The following is a 17,300-nucleotide window of genomic DNA, read 5'->3' as shown; positions in this document are numbered from 1 at the left end:
TTCATTCATTCACTCACTCACTCATTCATTCAATAATACCATACACTAAGCATTACCAGGCTTCCCTGGGAGCACAGGTGTTGAAGAATCTGCCTGCAATGCAGGAGACCCAGGTTCGATCCCAGGGTCAGGAAGATCCCCTGGAGAAGAAAATGGTGACCCACTCCAGTGTCCTTGCCTGGGAAATCCCATGGATGAAGGAGCCTGGCGAGCCACAGTCCACGGGGTCACAATGAGTCGGAAACGACTTAGTGATTAACACTCACACGAGCATTAGCTTAGGTCCTGGGCAGTAAGGCATAAGACTCCTGGCCCCACTGAGCTTACCCCGGGGCACTGAGGGCCGCCTGCTCAACAGCCATGCCACCTCTGCCTTCAGGGAAACCTGATTTTGCCCACACAGCCACGTGCTCAATCAACACCGGCAAGAGGAGTCTCAGCTCGGGGCCCTATCCTTTATAAAGCCCCCATCTGGCCCCTCCCGGCCATACCCCCCCTGACAGAGAGGAGTCTACACGGCCAAGAGGATGTGCCCACCTAGCCCACACTGTGGGTACCTGGTACCTCAATACTCCCTGTCCAAACAGCCCCAAGCCCACCTCCAGCCTGCTGGAGTGAGTCTGTCCCCTGACCCACTCTCTAAGAGTGCAGCCACTGCCCAGATTCCTAGGCTTGCGGAGTGGCGAAAGGGCAGCTGTTTGCAGGCGGCGGGCAGACAGGGCTTGGATGTGTGGGAGTCCTCATGTGGGACGGGAGGGAACCAGGGCTGGATAGAGAAGGAAGAGGGGCAGTGAGCCAGGAGCCACATCCTGGCCTGAAACTCTGAGAAGCTGGAGGATTCTAAATTCCCACCTGATCTTCCATGTTGTTTGAAGGTGTCTGTTTACAAGGTTAGGACATGCTTTTTTATCATTCTGTGTTCTTGCCCTGAGCTCCACAAATGTTGGGACTGGTCTGTTTCTGGCTGCAGGGATCTGAGCCAGTCCCCTTTGCCAGATTCCTGGCTTTCCCAGACTCCCTTGCAGCCAGGAGTGATCATGTGATCCAGACATGTGATCCCAGCAAAGGGCTTCTGGAAAATCGTTTCTACCTTGATCATGGAAGAGAAACCTATGAGGAAAGGCTCATGAGGAGAGCTTCCTTTTTCTCTTTTCTGCGTTTGAACATAACTGCTGGAGTGGGCTGCCATGCCCTCCTCCAGGGGGTCTTCCTGATGGAGCTCAAGTCTCTTACATCCCCTGCACTGGCAGGTGGTTTCTTCAGCACCAGTACCACCTAGGTCATGGAGCTTAGGGGCCAACTCTGGAACCAGCTGCCTCTGGATTTTCTGTTCCACAAATCATCAGTGTCATCATGGTTTTGGCCACACTTTGGGCAGTGTGTGATACAGCAGTGGCCAGCCATCCTAACAAAAACACATTGTGTTTTTTAATTTGTTTTTTGTATTTTTGGTCATGCTGCATAGCTTGCAGGATATGAGTTCCCCAAACAGAGATCAAACTCGGCCCCTGGCAGTGGATGTGCAGAGCCTAACCACTGGACCACCAGGGAATTCCCAGAAACATGCTTCCCAATGACTAGTGACAGAAATCAGTCTGGCTGGAAGATCATCAGTCTGGCTGGTGATCATCTTGCCAGTCTGTGGGGAGGATTCCCCATGGGTGAAGTCAAACCAGAGGAAACTGATAATTTTTTGCTATACCTGCATGCTACTTTTACTATTTTTGTCTTTAAAAAATAATCTCATTTTGCCTAATGGCTTAAAAGGAACCACATCACTATTTAGGGCTGCCCTGGTGACTCAGTGGTAAAGAATCCACCTGCCAAGGCAGGAGAGCTGGGTTCGATCCCTGGGTTGGGAAGATCCCCTGGAGAAGGGAACGGCAGCCCACTCCAGTATTCTTGCCTGGAAAATTCCATGGACAGAGAAGCCTGGTGGGCTACAGTCCATGGGGTCGCAATAGAGTCAGACATAACCTAGCTACTGAATGACAACGTATCACTACTATAAATAAAAAGCCAAGATGTCTTACTATTATAGAAAGTAACAAAAAGATTTTTTAAGTGAAATCCATGCTGAAAATAAAAAACTCTAAGTGCCTTGTGGTATCCCACGTTGGATTCTGGGACTGTAAAAGGACATTAGTAGAATAACCAACGGGACTTCCCTGGTGGTCCAGTGGTTAAAAGCCCGCCTTCCAATGCAGGGGCCATGGATTCAGTCCCTGGTCTGGGAAGATCCCACATGCTGGGGAGAAACTAAGCCCGTGCGCCCCAACTACTGAAGCCCAAGAGCCCCAGAGGCTGTGCTCCAGAACAAGAGAGGTCACCGCAGCCAGAAGCCCGAGCAACGGAACGAGGGAGTAGCCCCGCCACCGCAACTAGAGAAAGCCCGTGCACAGCAGCGAAGGCCCAGCACAGCCAAAACAATCCAGTAAGTAAATATTAAAAAAAGTGAGAGTCGCTCAGTCGTGTCCGACTCTTTGTGACCCCATGGACTATACAGTCCATGGAATTCTCCAGGCCAGAATGCTGGAGTGGGTAGCCTTTCCCTTCTCCAGGGGATCTTCCTGACCCTGGGATTGAACCCAGGTCTCCCACATTGCAGGCAGATTCTCTGCCAGCTGAGCCACCAGGGAGGCCCAGGAAAAAAAAAAGAAAAATCAATAAAGTCTATACTTTAATTAACGGTAATGTACCAATACTGTTATCAAGTCCAAACTCGTACTGCTCACCACACAACAGGTCAAAAGCCAAGAACCAAGCTGCTGGGGCAAGGAATGGTGCCTTTATTCAGAAAGCCAGCAGATGAAGATGGTGTACTAGTATCCCGAAGAGCCATCCTCCCTGAGTTAGAATCCAGGCTTCTTTTACACTTAAAGGGCAGAGGGTGTGGTCAGTTGACGCCAGCTTCTTGGTGTCAGAATCCTTTAATCTTGCAGCTGTCCACGTAGGTCAGGTCAGGATGTTCCTGGAAACCTCCAGCAAGGCAAAGGCTATTCTCTGCTCTGCAACTTTTTATCTCCATGTGAATGGAAAAGTGGTCTATCTTTAAAGGTCAGAGCCTTGAGAATGGGCTAGCCTGTGCATTTCAGGCCATAGACAACATTCTTAACTGGAAGCAAGAGCAAAAGAATACAAAGGTTAAAGTAAAAGAAACAGATCCAATACAGAGTCAGATTTGTTCTTCCCTATTACAATATTGGTTTCTCCATCTTAAAAAAATGTACCATAGTTATATAAGATGCTAATACTGGGGAACCAAGGTGAAGGATTATATGGTTCTTAGGTAAGAATTCTGTACTGTCTTTGGGACATTTCTATCAATCTAAACTTCTTCCAAAATAAAAAGCTTATTAAATAAATACTACAGTGCTTAAATCCTAACAGTATTCTGGATAGCCAATGGCTCTGAGCTGAGACCTGTTCTCCCTTCATTAAACAAAGATTAGCAGATGTTATAGGAGTACAAAGATATACTATTCAGTTTTAAAAAAGAAGAAAATATTCCTACTTATAACAACATGTATGAACCTGGAAGACACTGTGCTCAATGAAATAAGCCAGACACAGAAAGACAAGTATTGTATGATCTCACTTGGGTGTATAATCTAAGATAGTCAAATTCATAGAAGCAGACAGAATGGTAATTTCCAGGGGCTGGGGGGAAGGGGGAGGGAGATATGAGGACACGTTGATCAAAGGGTACCAAAGTCTCAGTTATACAAGATGAACGACTGTAGTTCTGAAGCTCTAACACACAGCACAGTGACCACAGGCAACAGCGTGAAAGCATCAGTCGCTCAGTCCTGTCCGACTCTCTGCAGCCCCAGGACTGCAGCCCGCCAGGCTCCTCTGTCCCTGGGATTCTCCAGGCAAGAGTACTAGAGTGGGCTGCCATTTCCTTCTCCAGGGGATCTTCTGACCCAGGGATTGAACCCGGATCTCCCACGTTGCAGACGGATTTTTTACCGGCTGAGCCACCAGGGAAGCCCATACAGGCAACAATATTGCATTGTATACTTAAAATTTGCTAAGAGGATAGATATTAAACCAAATCTTCTCCACACACACAGAAATTATGTAGGCATGATGGATTAAATTATTTAGCTTGAATGGAGTGATCTTTTCACAAGGTATACATATATCAAAGCATCAAGTCGTATACTTTAAATATATATAATTTTATGTTAAAGATATCCAATAAAGTTATTTTTTAAAAAAATATACATAACTTTTGTTTGTGAACCTGTAAGTCACAAAGAAAAATGATTTAAATAATGGCCTTGCCTATTAGTTTATGAGAAACAAATAAAAATTGTACCTCAACAACAACAAAAAGATTCAGTAGTATCAAACTGTGTTCTCAGTAGGATAAGGATTGAAGGGAATAACTTTCTCATGCAGGACTCAAGATGATTTAACACAAGTTCACGTACTGGTTGAAGATACCTCATGTACTACCAGTGATAAGAGTCTCATGCACTAGAAAATATTAGATCAGGGGCAAGTGCAAACATTCTTAGATGAGAAGCAAGTAGGGGTCATGCCTCCGTGTAAAAGATAAAGCAGAGAACTACAAAAGCATTACCTAACACACAAGAACAGTGGGGGAAAATATTAACCCAAGTGACTTTGACCCTAAATGACTGCCATTCAGCTTAGCCAATTCTAGTTGATGGTCCCATTAACAGAAAGATGTTTAGTTCTTTGGGTCAAAGACGCCTTAGAAACACAAACAGAGATTAGCCAGCAATGCAGCAGTATCCATGGTAACCAGAAACCACCCGCAGCACCCTCCACCCTGACTCTCCTCTGCAGGCGTGTTCAGTCCTTCCCCAAGGCACCCCTGTTTATTTCTGAGCGTCATTAGGAAAGAAGTGACCATAAATGACCTTCTGTCATTCAGTCTCAAGTTCAACATAACAGCATCATGCGGATATTCTACAGGAAGGGATACAGGGCTGCTTTCAGCGACATCACCCCCAGAATTCAGTACCATCCAACAGACACTCATGCCAGGCCAGCCCCCACCCACATCCTGGAAGACAGACATCAGTGGAACATAGTGAAGGAGTCTCGTTCTACTGGGGAGCCATCCTTTAAAACTCATCTAAATATTTGTGAATCTGTATTGATATTTGACCCTATGGGATGGCAGGATAGCAGAACCGATCAATCCTGGCTCTGCGATCGTGTAGCTTGATGCCTCTGCCCAAGTTATTTAACACCCCCAAGCTTCAATTTCTTCCTCTGTCAAGTAGGGCTAATAACAGTATAATCTGCATAGGATTAAATGATAGAAATTATACATGGGACATGAAGAGCTAGCCTCAAGGATAATGGTCTCTGAACAATATCCATGGCAATTTCTATCATTTCTGGGAGAATCAGATCCAATCATCTGGTTGCTCCAAACCTGACTGATCACCCAAGGAACTTTTTACAATATAACTTCCAGGCTTCCACACACCTAAGAAATTCTAAATTGGGCCAGCGTGGGGCAGTACCCAGGAACCTGTGGCTCCAAGATATACGTTTACAGTGTTTTGCAGTGCCTAGTCTGTAGTAGGCACTCAATAAATACAGACCTCATCCCTGGCCTGGACCATTGCCAGTCTCCTAACCACTCACCTATGTCCACTCTTATCCACTCTTATCCACCTCCAGAAGCCAGCAGAATCATTTGAAAACGTGAAATCATGTCACATCACTGACCCAAACCCTCTACAACTCCCCATTTCTCACCGAATAAAATTCATGAACGAGGCCGTACATCTGCAGTTCCCGGGCACACATTAGAAATACCTAGTGAGCTTGTGAACAATGCATAGGCCTGGCCTAACCCCAGACCAGCAGAATCGGAATCTCTAGGGGTAGGGTGCAAGTAGGGTCTTTACACAAAATAGAGGACACCCAGTCACAATGGAATTTCAGATACCCAATGAATAACTTTAGTATAAGTATGTCCTGGGAAATATGGGGACATATTTATACTTAAAAAGTGTCTATTTCCTGTATATCTGAAATTCCAGGGTATCCTGTATTTTCATTTGCTAAATCTGGCAACCTTGGGTCACACATTAGCCTTTCTAAAAAGCTCACAGTGGGGTTCCCTGGTGGCTCAGTGGTAAAGAATCCGCCTGCCAATGCAGGAGACACGGGTTCGATCCCCGATCAGGAGGATCCCACATGCTGCGGAATGGCTAGGCCCGTGAGCCACAACTATTGAGCCTGTGCCCTGGAGCCCAGGATCACAACTGCTGAGCCCAGATGCTGCAGCTACTGAAGCCCAAGTGCCCTGGAGCCCGTGATCTCTAAGAGGAGAGGCCACTGCAGCCGGAAGCCAGCCCACCGTGACTAGAGGGTGGCCCCCACTCACCACAGAGAGGAGCGCGTGCAGCAACGGAGACCCAGCAGAGCCAGGGGTAAAGAAGTAAATTAAATTAAATTATGTGTTAAAGGAAGCTCACAGTGAAACGGCCCCCATCGCCTCCCTAAGCTCATCCATTCCCTCTAATCCCTCCACTCCGTCCTTCTCCTTTGAAGTCAGCCGCCTTCCCCGTCTCCGCAGCTTGCAGTTGCTGTCCGCCTGGGATGCCCTGTCTGTGTCAGACACCAGCAAGCCTCCTGACCTCTGCAACCCCCTCCCAGGGTTCCTCACCCTGCCTCACTGTGTCTTCGTAGCAACCACACGACATGATGTATCATTTGTTCGATTGTCCATCTCCCTTTCCCCACGAACTAGACTGTCAGCTCCATGACTTGTTGGAGACACTTTGGTTCTTTCCTCGCTGTCTCTGCAATGCCTAGAACCCCACCAGCTGCTCAGTAAATTCGGGCTGAATTAGTTAACAGGGGATGAAAAGCCTCTTCCTTCCAGCACAACTCCCTAAACGTTCCTCTGGGAGGAACTGATAGATACCTTGGCTGAACCGGGTCTTGCTTTTGGCATGGGATCTTTAGTTGCAGCATGCGGATTCCCAGTTGTGGCCATGTGGGATCTAGTTCCCTGACCAGGGACCCAGCTCAGGGCCCCCGTGTATTGGGAGTGTGGAGTTTGAGCCCCTGGCACACCAGGCACGTGCCAGCCCCAGTAGGGGTATCTTTACTGGGAACTCGAGCAGCCGATGTGTGCTGGGCGAGTCCTGTGTGCCAGGCGGCATTCAAAGCGCTCCACCTGCATAGCTCATTCCATGCTCGTGACAGCCCTTGTAGGAACCATAATGATCCTCATTTTAAGAGGAGGAAAGTAAATTTTTCAACAGCAAACCTCAAAAACCTCCAGGGCATACACCAGAGGGACAATGTACTTTCTCTGCGTTTCCTTCCTGTCCTTCCTTCTGGGTTAGGTCCCGAATGTGCCGTTCAGTGTTGGGGTGAGGAGGAAACTGGGGTCGGGGGTGAGCACTGCGCAAAGTTGCAGCTGCTCCGACGTCTACAGTCAAGAGCGTCTGACACAGGGTCTCTCTTGAACCACAGACAGGGCAAGGCTGTTGGGCAGGGTGGCGCCTGGAACCACAAAGCCGATCTGGTCAAAAAAGACATTGAGCCCAGGAGGGCTGGCTGGAGGCTTTCTGTCCATGTTCACGTCCATGTAGTTATTAATTCTGCAACTGGCAAGGCTTGTGTGCCCAGAGATATACCTCCTATGCCCCTGAGGGGTGCACACCCACTTGACCTTCACAATGGCCTCATAGGAAGGGAGAGCTACTATTCTTTGTCCTGAGTGGCCAGTGAGATGAGTAGACAGAAAGCCTAGAACATTCCACAAGATGCATGAGTCACAGGCTTCTTGGAAGCTGGTCTCTGACCCTGATCAGTGCCTTTTCCGTTCACAGCACTGGGCTGTCTTCACCTGGAGGAACAGCAATAACCTTGTGACCACAGTGATTCACTCCGGCTCATCACTAGTGCTGCAGAGGCAGGAGACAGACAGGCCCTAGGCTGAACAGTTTCTCCCCTGTGGAATAGTAGGATGATGGAGGAGGCTGGGCCCTGCCCAGATGAAGAGATAAAAGACCATACAGTCCTCATTCTCAGTCAAGGAGAACTCTCTGACCACTCATGCACAGAAAGGCTCCCTGGAGGTCAAAAAGGGAGGGGGCATCACCTCATAGGAAGTGATGTCAAGTACCCATAAGCCTCTTCACCAGAATCCACCTTGGCTAAGAGATGAGCACTGACACATGGGAGGGTCCTGAAAGTGAAAGTGATACTTGCTCAGTCATTCCAGGCTACCATGGACGGTAGCCTGCCAGGCTCCTCTGTCCATGGGGTTTCCCAAGCAAGAATTCTGGAAGTAGGTAGCCATCCCCTTCTCCAGGGGGTCTTCCCGACCCAAGGATGGAACCCACATCTCTCACATTGCAGGCAGACTCTTTACCATCTGAGCTACCAGGAAAGCCTCAGGGAGGATCCTGAAATACACCAAATACAGACTCAGAATCAGGCAAATCAAAATGATTGGCCAAAGAAAATCCAGAAGAAATGCCCCATAAAAGTAATTCCAACTACCACAAGGATGCAACTTAGCAACTCTTTCTGAATATTGTACTCTTTTTTTCCTCCTAATAAACACCTCACTTGTTTAATTACTTTCTATCTTTGTGGGAATTCTTTTCTGCACAGCCAAAGGGCCAGGGCCTTGTCACTGGCCACTGGCCGACCTAGTGGCTAGGATCTGGTGCTCTCACCGTGGGGACCTGACCTCAATCTCTGGTCTGGGAACCCAAGTCCCGCTTCAAGCCACTGCAGGCTGAGGCCACCCGAGATCACTGTGGCTTCTGCACAACCTTGGCCTGAGCCTCAGTTTCCTTTCCTGTAGAATAGGTGTGATGAGAATTCACAGGATTGCTGGAGGAATAAGATCCACTCACGCGTCCATTACATGATTCTGAACCAACTACTGGGTTCAGAATCGTTCCCAGTCCCTGGGGCCGGGCACACAGCAGAGGACTGAGTCTCTTGACTTTTAAATTCTAGTGGGGATGGCAGGCAATAAACAGAAACGAGAAGACAAACCAAAACAGTTTCACAGAGTGAGAAGTCCTACAATTGACATAGAACAGGCCCGGAAGCCTGGAGCGGGATTCCCCAGGTACTTAAACAGTGCCTGGCACACAGTAGGTGTTCAGAGCTATTTGTTGTCTGACTGGACGTGCTGGGTGGACAGGGAAGACTCACAGATGCCACCCTAAGGGTGGGGGCGTGGGGGAGGCCCGGCGTGGAGAGCCAGGGCGCAGCCCCAGGCAGTTCAGTTCAGTCCAGTCGCTCCGTCGTGTCCGAGTCTCTGCGACCCCGGGGACTGCAGCACGCCAGGCCTCCCCGTCCATCACCAACTCCCAGAGTTTACTCAGACTCATGTCCATCGAGTCGGTGATGCCATCCATCCATCTCATCCTCTATCGTCCCCTTCTCCTCCCGCCTGCAATCTTTGCAGCGCCAGGCAGGGGAACCTCAAAGGCAAAGAAACGGGAAGGAAACTAGACAGCGTGGACAGACCTCAACACTCTGTGAACTTCCCTGGGCTGTCTATCCAGGCGGGAAGGCTGTGTCCCTGGCCGGCTCTTTGATCTCACGTCACCTGCTTTTGACGACGCCCCCCGCCCCCACCCCGGGTGGCCGCGCGGCTCTCCGCGTGGGGGGACCGAGAGTCCGGCAAGCACTTTCCGCAGCGCCAGACCCGCGAGGGCCGCGCGGCGTCCCCGAGGGCGCACGGGCCCACGGAGGGAGTTTCGCGCGGGGCTGGCGGGTAGCACTGCCGGAGCCGGGCGCCCCAGGACACGCGCCGGGGCCGGAGCCCGGAAGCACCGGGAGCGCGCGGGGCGGGGCGCTGGGCGGCGGGACCCGCCGGACCGGCGCGCGGGGCGGGGCCGGAGCAGCCCGGCCCCCTGGCCTTCGCCGCGCCGCCGCCTCCAGGTAAGGGGCGCGCTCCCGGCCGCGGGAGCCCCCGCCCCGCGCCGCCCGGCCCGCGGGCCCGTTGCCCGCCCGCGCCCCCGACGCGGCCCCCGGTGCCGAGTGCGCGGCGGCCGCCCGGCGCCGACCGGCCCGGAGTCGAGGTCGCCGGGTGGCTTCTTGCTTGCCTTCCGAGCCGGAAGTGAGCTTAGAGCCACAGGCCCTGGCCCCAGATGGGGAAACTGAGGCCGGGCCGCCCCTGGTAAATGGGGACTCTGGTCCGGGCCAGGGCGGGGCGGGGCTTGCCCCACCCACGGTCACCCGGGGTCGCCGGGCTGCGCCTTGGCTCCCGGGGCCCCGCGGGCGCTCCTCTCCGCCCCCTCTTCGTGTCCCTGCAGCCCTCTGAGCTCTCAGCAGACACAAACTGAGATTTACCGCCGGCGCGGGGAGGGAGGAGAAGGTGTTGAGAATAACCTCTGGAGAAAAGGCCCCGGGGTCACAGGGAGCCCAGGGGGCGTCCTCCTGACCCCTGTTGTTAGAGCAAGGATGAATTTCTGCTACTGATTTACTAACTTTGGGGGGGATTCTACACCTGGGTAAGCTGAGGCTCAGGAGGGAATTTCCCCAAGACCCCTGGGAAGGAGGTCAGGACAAGAACCTGGGTTATAAGAGGCTGACACAGCGCCTGGCACGGAGGAGGGCTTCGCACACACACGCACCCCTCCGGTCTCCTCTCTGCCCTGCTCAGGGTGGCGCAGGAAGGCAGGACCCCAGCCCGGCTAGACTCCGCTTGGTCTGGACACCACTGCCTAACACGGCGCAGGAGTCAACAGTGAGTTCTCTGTTCACTAACTCGGCGTTCATTTTGGGGCAGAAACAGGAAGCCCTTTAAGCTTTGGGGGAGTCCACCAAATATATATGAAACCAAATATATATCCAACGTTGACCGGGTGCGGTTTAGGCACTGAGAATACAGCAGTCAGCAAGACAAGAGCTGCCCTGGGGGGGCGGGGGGAGCAGCTGGGGGAGGGGTACATGCCAGGGAGTGGACTAAACCCTGCTCTTTAGTCTGAGCTGGAGGAGGGATGAGGAGGGAGCACTGCAGCCTTCCCCATGGGGAAGTCTGAGAGGAGGGCAGAAGGAGATGAAAGCCCACAGCCCCAAGTCCTCTGAGTCTCTGGACCTTGTTTGGGATGCTTTGCCGGCCTGAGCTCCCCCAACCCAACCTCCAGGGATTTGGGGAGGAGGAGCTGGGTGGGCAGAGAGTGGGCCTGAACTGACCTCAGACTCTGGAAACCTAGCTGTGTGATCTTGGGTGCGTCATTCTACCTCTCTGGCCTGTTTTCTCTGCATACGGCGGGAGTCCCGATACTTCACGGCGTTGGTGGTGCTGTGCTGAAAGGCTTCGGAAGTCGTGAGCAGGGTGCAGGGTTGGCTCACATCAGAGGCCTTGCCGAATCAGGCGTGAGCCAGGGTGTAGTGTTTATTTATAGTGTTTATTTAGAGAGTCTAGTGACCCTGTGGCTAACCTGCGAGTGCTCTCTAAAGAAATGTAAGAGGCAGAGGGAGGGTGGCCAAGTTGAAGGCTGGGAGCCTGAGCTTTGCTGCCCTGCTGTCTCAGGAAATAGAGCGCGTGTCACGGTCCGCATTTCAGCTTTCTGAACCCTTGCGGTCACATGTACTCCATCACACAGAGGTGGCTCAGGCCCCAGTCTGCAGCTTCCGGAGTCATCCCGAACAAGCTGAGTGACCTGTCTGTGCCTCGGTTGCCTCACCTGTGAAACACCTGCCCCCAGGGTTGTCATGGGGACGAAAGAGGCCAGAGCCCCAGGGCCCTGTGTAGAGCTGCCGCCGTGGGAGCCTTTCCAAGGCCTGGGAGTGGCTGGATGGCACAATTGGCTGCCTGGGTTGCCGTGGCCGAGCATGTACCAGAATGGCACCGTTTAGACGCTGGGGGCACAGCGGTCAACAGGACGCATGCTGCCCTGCTTGGGGTGGCGGGGAGGGAGGTTCATCAAGGTCACAGCCTGGAGAGTTTCTCGTGAGCCTGAAACCGTCTTTCCCTGCGCTGGTACCACGAGGCTCGAAGTGGCTGGACCAGCCTCTGGGCCCACACGTGGGACCTGAGAAACGTCATAGGTGGTTTATCCTCACTCTGTCCCTTATGACCTGATGGTTTTGTAACCATTGCTGTACATTTTAAACTGCAGCAGCAGATGAAATGGGGGCGGGGGGGGCTCGCTGCCTTGAATATGTTACAACAAGCAGAAGGGGGCTAGAAAGGGTATCGAACCCACTTGCCACTTTGCCACCCTCCTCTTGACAGCCAGACCCGTCCGATTGTACCACCCTCTGCTCAAAACCCTTCTGTGGCTTCCTGCTTTCTTAGGGTAAAGAACAGAAACCTCAGCATGGCCCATAAGGGCCTGCCGCCTGGGCCCCACCCACACCTGGCCTCCTCCTCCAGCTGTGTCTCAGACCACTTCATCAGTAGCCCTCTGCGCTCAGGCACACTGCTGCCTCCCGCCTCAGGGCCTTTGCATAGGCTCTTCTAGACTGCTTCTCCTGCTTCATCTCCCTTTTTCCAGGTTAACACCTCATCCATCAGATCTGATCCCAACCTTGACTGGCATTCCAGGTTCCCCAGGCCACAAGACTTCCCCAGGTATGTGGGAGGTTTATGTCAAAGTGTAATTATACTTGTGTATAATTGTGTAAGATATCACTGGGATTAATCTCAGCTACCACCCGGTCACACTCCTGTCTTCCTGCCTGAAGAATTCCATGGACAGAGGAGCCTGGTAGGCTACTGTCCATGGGGTCACAAAGAGTCAGACACGACTGAGTGACTAAGGCTTTCACTTTCACTTTGAAGAAGGGCATTATTTGGAGATGAGGATCCACACCAAGAAAAAAAACAGCTTGAGCTGCGTCCCGAGGTGGGAAACCCAGCATAGGCTGGAAGGAGCAGGTGGTCTAGCTTGGGAGAAAGCTGGCTAGAAGAAGGGAAGTGGAGGGAAATAAAGTTGAAAAGTGGGGTCGTGACTGAACCAAACTTGGATCTGTTCACTCACATAGACCAATCTACTGTCAATCTACTGAGACCTGTTGCGGTGAAGGAAAAAGTGCAGCATTTATTATACGGTGGCAGATCAGGAGTTCAGGGCAGCCGTTCTCAAAAAAACCCAAATTCCCTGATGGGTTTCAGGGCAGCGTTTTGTTTTTGTTTTGATGCATAGTAGATTTACAGTGTTGTTAGTTTCTGGTGTAGAGCGCAGTGATTCAATTATACATACACACACATAATTCTTTTTCATATTCTTTTCCATTCTGGTTTGCTGCAGGATACTGAGTATAGTTCCCTGTTTTATACAGTAGGACCTTGCTTATCTGTGTCTGTGAGTCTGTTTATGTTTCATAGAGAAGTTCACTTGTGTCGTATTTCAGATTCTACATACAAGTGATATCATGGAGTATTTGTCTTTCTCTGACTGACTGACTCCACCTAGTATTATAGCCTCTAGGCCATCCATGTTGCTGTAAATGGCATTATTTCATTCTTTTTATGGCTCAGTAGCACTCCATTATATACATTTAATGCATCTTCTTTATCCAGTCATCTGTTGATGAGCATTTAGGTTGCTTCCTTGTCTAGGCTATTGTAGATAATTCTGCTATAACATCGGGGTGCATGTATCTTTTTAAATCATAGCTTATTCTGGATATATACCTGTGAGTGAGATTGCTGGATCATATGGCAACTCTGTTTTTGGTTTTAAGGAGCCTCCGTATGATTTTCCATAGTGGCTGCGTCAATTTACAGGGAAGCGTTTTCTTTTTCAGGGAAGCAGCTTTAAAGGCCAGCTGAAGGAGGGGAGTCAGAGGTGTGTGGTCAGTTTGTGCACAGGTCTCTGACAGGCTGATGGTGCGGTAACAGGGTGGTATCCCAGGGGTTAACATAGCAATCCTCAGGCTGCAGGAGGTCTGGGGGCTATGTTCTCGTGGTCGTCGAGTAATTAAATGCTTCCATGTGATAGGGGTTTTATCATCTGTAAAACAACTCAGGGAACGTGTATCAGACACTGTTACCTAAGGACTTCAGGGAAGAACTAAAGATTCTTTGGCTGCCATGTGACTGATTCGCTGCTTAAATTACCACTTCTCCTGGCCAACTGCTCCTTTGGTCATGACAGTCCTTTCGGTCATTACTTCTTGGCTCCAGGGAGACCTGGGAAACTATAGCTTTTCCATAAACAAGAGGCAGATAGAGAACATGGGGGAGAGGGTCTGTCGCATACAGACCCATAGGTCCTGCTCGGTTCAAGATGGAGCTAGTGAGATCCTAATTTGGCAGTTTTCAAATTGCTTTTGAAATCTTTGGGGCCACCTCAGTGTATAAAGTAGACCAAAGAGGAGTAGGGTAGGCTGTCCTTGAGCTAAGACCCAGGTACGTTTAAATCCCACATCACTTATGCAGTGACCTTTCCATTTATTTCTCAGGGCCTCTTTTTCCATCTGTAAAACAGAGATAATAGCATCTGCCTTATAGAATTACTGGGAGGAAATGAGATGGAAAAGAGTGGTACATGGCTAACATTTACCAAGTACTAATAGTTATAATTTTTAAATTAAAAAAAATTGTGATGAGATACACAGAACATAAAATTCACCATCCTAACCATTTTTAAGTGTGCAGTTCAGTACCATTAGGAATAATCACATTCTTTTGCAATCTCCAGACCATTTCAACTTGCTAATCTGAAACTCTGTACACTAAACAACAACTTCCCTCCCTCCCCAACCCCTTGCAACCCCTACTTTACATTCTATCTCTACGATGTTGGTTACTCTAAATAGTTCATATAAATGGAGCTATACAGTGTTTGTCTTTCTGGGACTGGTCGATTTCATTCAGCATAATGTCCTCAAGGGTTATCCATGTTGCAGCGTGTTAGAATTTCCTTCTTTCTTTTAAGGCTGAATAATGTTCCATTGCATGTATGTAACGCATTTTGTTTATCCTTTCATCCACCGATGACAGCTTGGCTTGCCTCCACCTTATTTTGTTGTTGTTCAGACACTGAGTCATGTCCAACTCCTTGAGACCCCATGGACTATATCATGCCAGGTACCTCTGCCCTTCAGTACCTCCAGGAGTTTGCTCAAATTCTTATCCATTGAGTCAGTGATGCCATCCAACCATCTCATCCTCTGTTGCCCCCTTCTCCTCCTGCCTTTAATCTTTCCCAGCATCAGGGTCTTTTCCAGTGAGTTAGCTCTTTGCATCAGGTGGCCAAAGTATTAGAATTTTAGCTTCAGCATCAGTCCTTCCAGTGAGTATTCAGGATTGATTTCTTTAGGATTGGCTGGTCTGATCTCCTTGCAGTCCAAGAGACTCTCAAGAGCCTTCTCCAGCACCACAGTTAGAAAGCAGCGATTCTTAGCTGCTCAGCCTTCTTTATGATCCAACTGTCACATCTGTGAGTGGAAAAACCACAGCCCTGAATGTACTGATTTTTGTCAGCAAAGTGATGTCTCTGCTTTCTAATACACAGTCTAGGTTTGTTAGAGCTTTTTTCCCAAGGAACAAGAGTCTTTTAATATCATAGCTGCAGTCACCATCCATAGTGATTCTGGAGCCCAAGAAAATAAAATCTGTCACTGCTTTCACTTTTCCCCCTTCTATTTGCCATGAAATAATGGGACCAGATGCCATGATCTTAGTTTTTTTAATGTTGAGTTTCAAACCAGCTTTTTCACTCTCCTCTTCAGTTCCTCTAAATTAAAAGCTCTTTAGTTCCTCTCTGCTTTCTGCCATTAGAATGGTGTCATCTGCATATCTAAGGCTGTTGATGTTTCTCCTGGCAATCTTGATTCCAGCTTGTGCTTTATCCAGCCAGGCATTTTGCCTGATGTACTCTGTCCCACCTTTTAGCTGTTGTGAAAAATGCTGCTATGAATATGGGTGTACAAATACCTTTTTGAGACTATGCTTTCGGGTATGTAACCAGAAGCAGCATTGTTGGATCATTTACTGTTACAATTTGAAGGTGGGCATGGATGGCTGCCCCTGTGTCTTCTCTTGCCCCTCAGAGTGAGACAGGTCCCCTGGGACCCTGTGGACCAGCTTGAAAACCAGCGAGTCAAATGAACCACTGCAGACATTGCCATTTCTCCCCCTGCCTTCCCAGGCAGATTTGCCTCTTAAATTATATTTTAGTTATCCCTAGTGGAAACACCCTTCATTCCGCAAATGCTTATCGGTTCCTACTATGTTCCGCGTGGGCAGAGGGAGGTAGACAATAAGCAGTAAACATAAACGAGGAAAGGATATAGGGTGTCAGATAGTGAGGCATGCTTTGGCCCAGGCGGAGGAGCCAGTTGACAGGGATTGGGGTGAGAGGGGGTGGCGTGGTTTCCCTGAGCTGCGAGATCTAAGCCAAGACCAGAAGGAGAGAAGGGAGCTGACCGTGTGGTTATCTAGGGGAAGAGCATTTCTGGCAAAGGGAACAGCCAGTGCAAAGGCCTTGAGGTGGGCGCATGGCTGGTGGGGTCCCCTGCCGGCCACGAGGACGGTGTGTCTGCAGCCAAATCAGTGGAGGAACCAGGAGGAGCCGGGCCGGCTGCACATGGCCCGCGGCTCTGGGTGAGAAGGGAGTGCTGGAGGTTTGGAGCAGGGAAGGGACGTGATCTGACTCTAGTTTGAAAGCAGCTTTCTAGATGCTGTGGGCTGGATAGCTAGGGGTAAGGGCAGAACGAGGTGGGAGAGGAGGCTCCTGCCAGAGAGACGCTGGCAGCTTGTACTCTGCTGGGAGTCAGGGAAGAAGGGGGCCGTGATAAATGAGGACAAGACGTCCGACAGCCTGGGCGTCCGCCCTCCAGCACGCTGTCCCCCTGCCCGCCCTGCCCGCCCTGCCCCAGCACCCCACCCTCCTCCAGGCTCTCCCGAAGCCAGGGGGCGCTGGGAGCTTGCCCTCCATGCCAACGCCCTCTTTCTCCTTCCAGTCTGTGCTGGGGTTGTCCAAAGCCCTGCAGGCTCTTCTGTGTTGAAACTGTTCCTTGGACATCCCCTGAGATGGTGCAGTTACCACCAACCTCCAGTTTAACTTCCCGATAGAGGTATAAAATGAATGGGTTTGTCTCCTAAATGCTGAGAGTGGGGAGTAAGCTGGGCCTGCCTAAGATCCCCACTTCTAGGATCATGTCAAGATTGTCTTGTTGTGTGTGTCTGTGTCTCTGTGTGTGTGTGTGTCCGCTTTGAACTACAGTCTTCAGAATTTCTGACTTAAGAACAGTGCTGTAAGCTCTGTTTGTTGCAAAGGATTTCTTTGGCCCAATGCTTTTCCTTCTCCTTGGGTCCAGAATAATTAGTCCTCGCCCTTCCTCTGACACTGTATTTATTT

At 50.3% G+C, this 17,300-nt stretch overlaps 1 protein-coding gene across 7 annotated transcripts in view; it reads left to right on the top strand.

The window, feature by feature from the left end:
• Positions 1-9,224: 9,224 nt before the first annotated feature.
• TMCO4 (transmembrane and coiled-coil domains 4) overlaps positions 9,225-17,300 on the top strand; it is a 110,325-nt gene continuing 102,249 nt past the window's right edge. For 2 of the 7 annotated variants that reach the window (XM_065929952.1, XM_065929956.1), the window contains exons 1-3: positions 9,226-9,921; positions 10,646-10,729; positions 12,486-12,562. The gene's annotated coding sequence lies outside the window, so the exon portion shown is untranslated. Of the gene's footprint in view, positions 9,922-10,041; positions 10,160-10,645; positions 10,730-12,485; positions 12,563-17,300 lie in introns of those variants that run through there. The other 5 variants (XM_065929959.1, XM_065929953.1, XM_065929955.1 and 2 more) reach the window with 5 other exon arrangements.

The sequence above is a fragment of the Muntiacus reevesi genome, chromosome 3, assembly GCF_963930625.1.
Source record: "Muntiacus reevesi chromosome 3, mMunRee1.1, whole genome shotgun sequence".
In the NCBI taxonomy this organism is placed as follows: Eukaryota; Metazoa; Chordata; class Mammalia; order Artiodactyla; family Cervidae; genus Muntiacus; species Muntiacus reevesi.
Note: the sequence above shows the minus strand (reverse complement) of the source record. Positions and strands in the feature narration are given on the sequence as shown.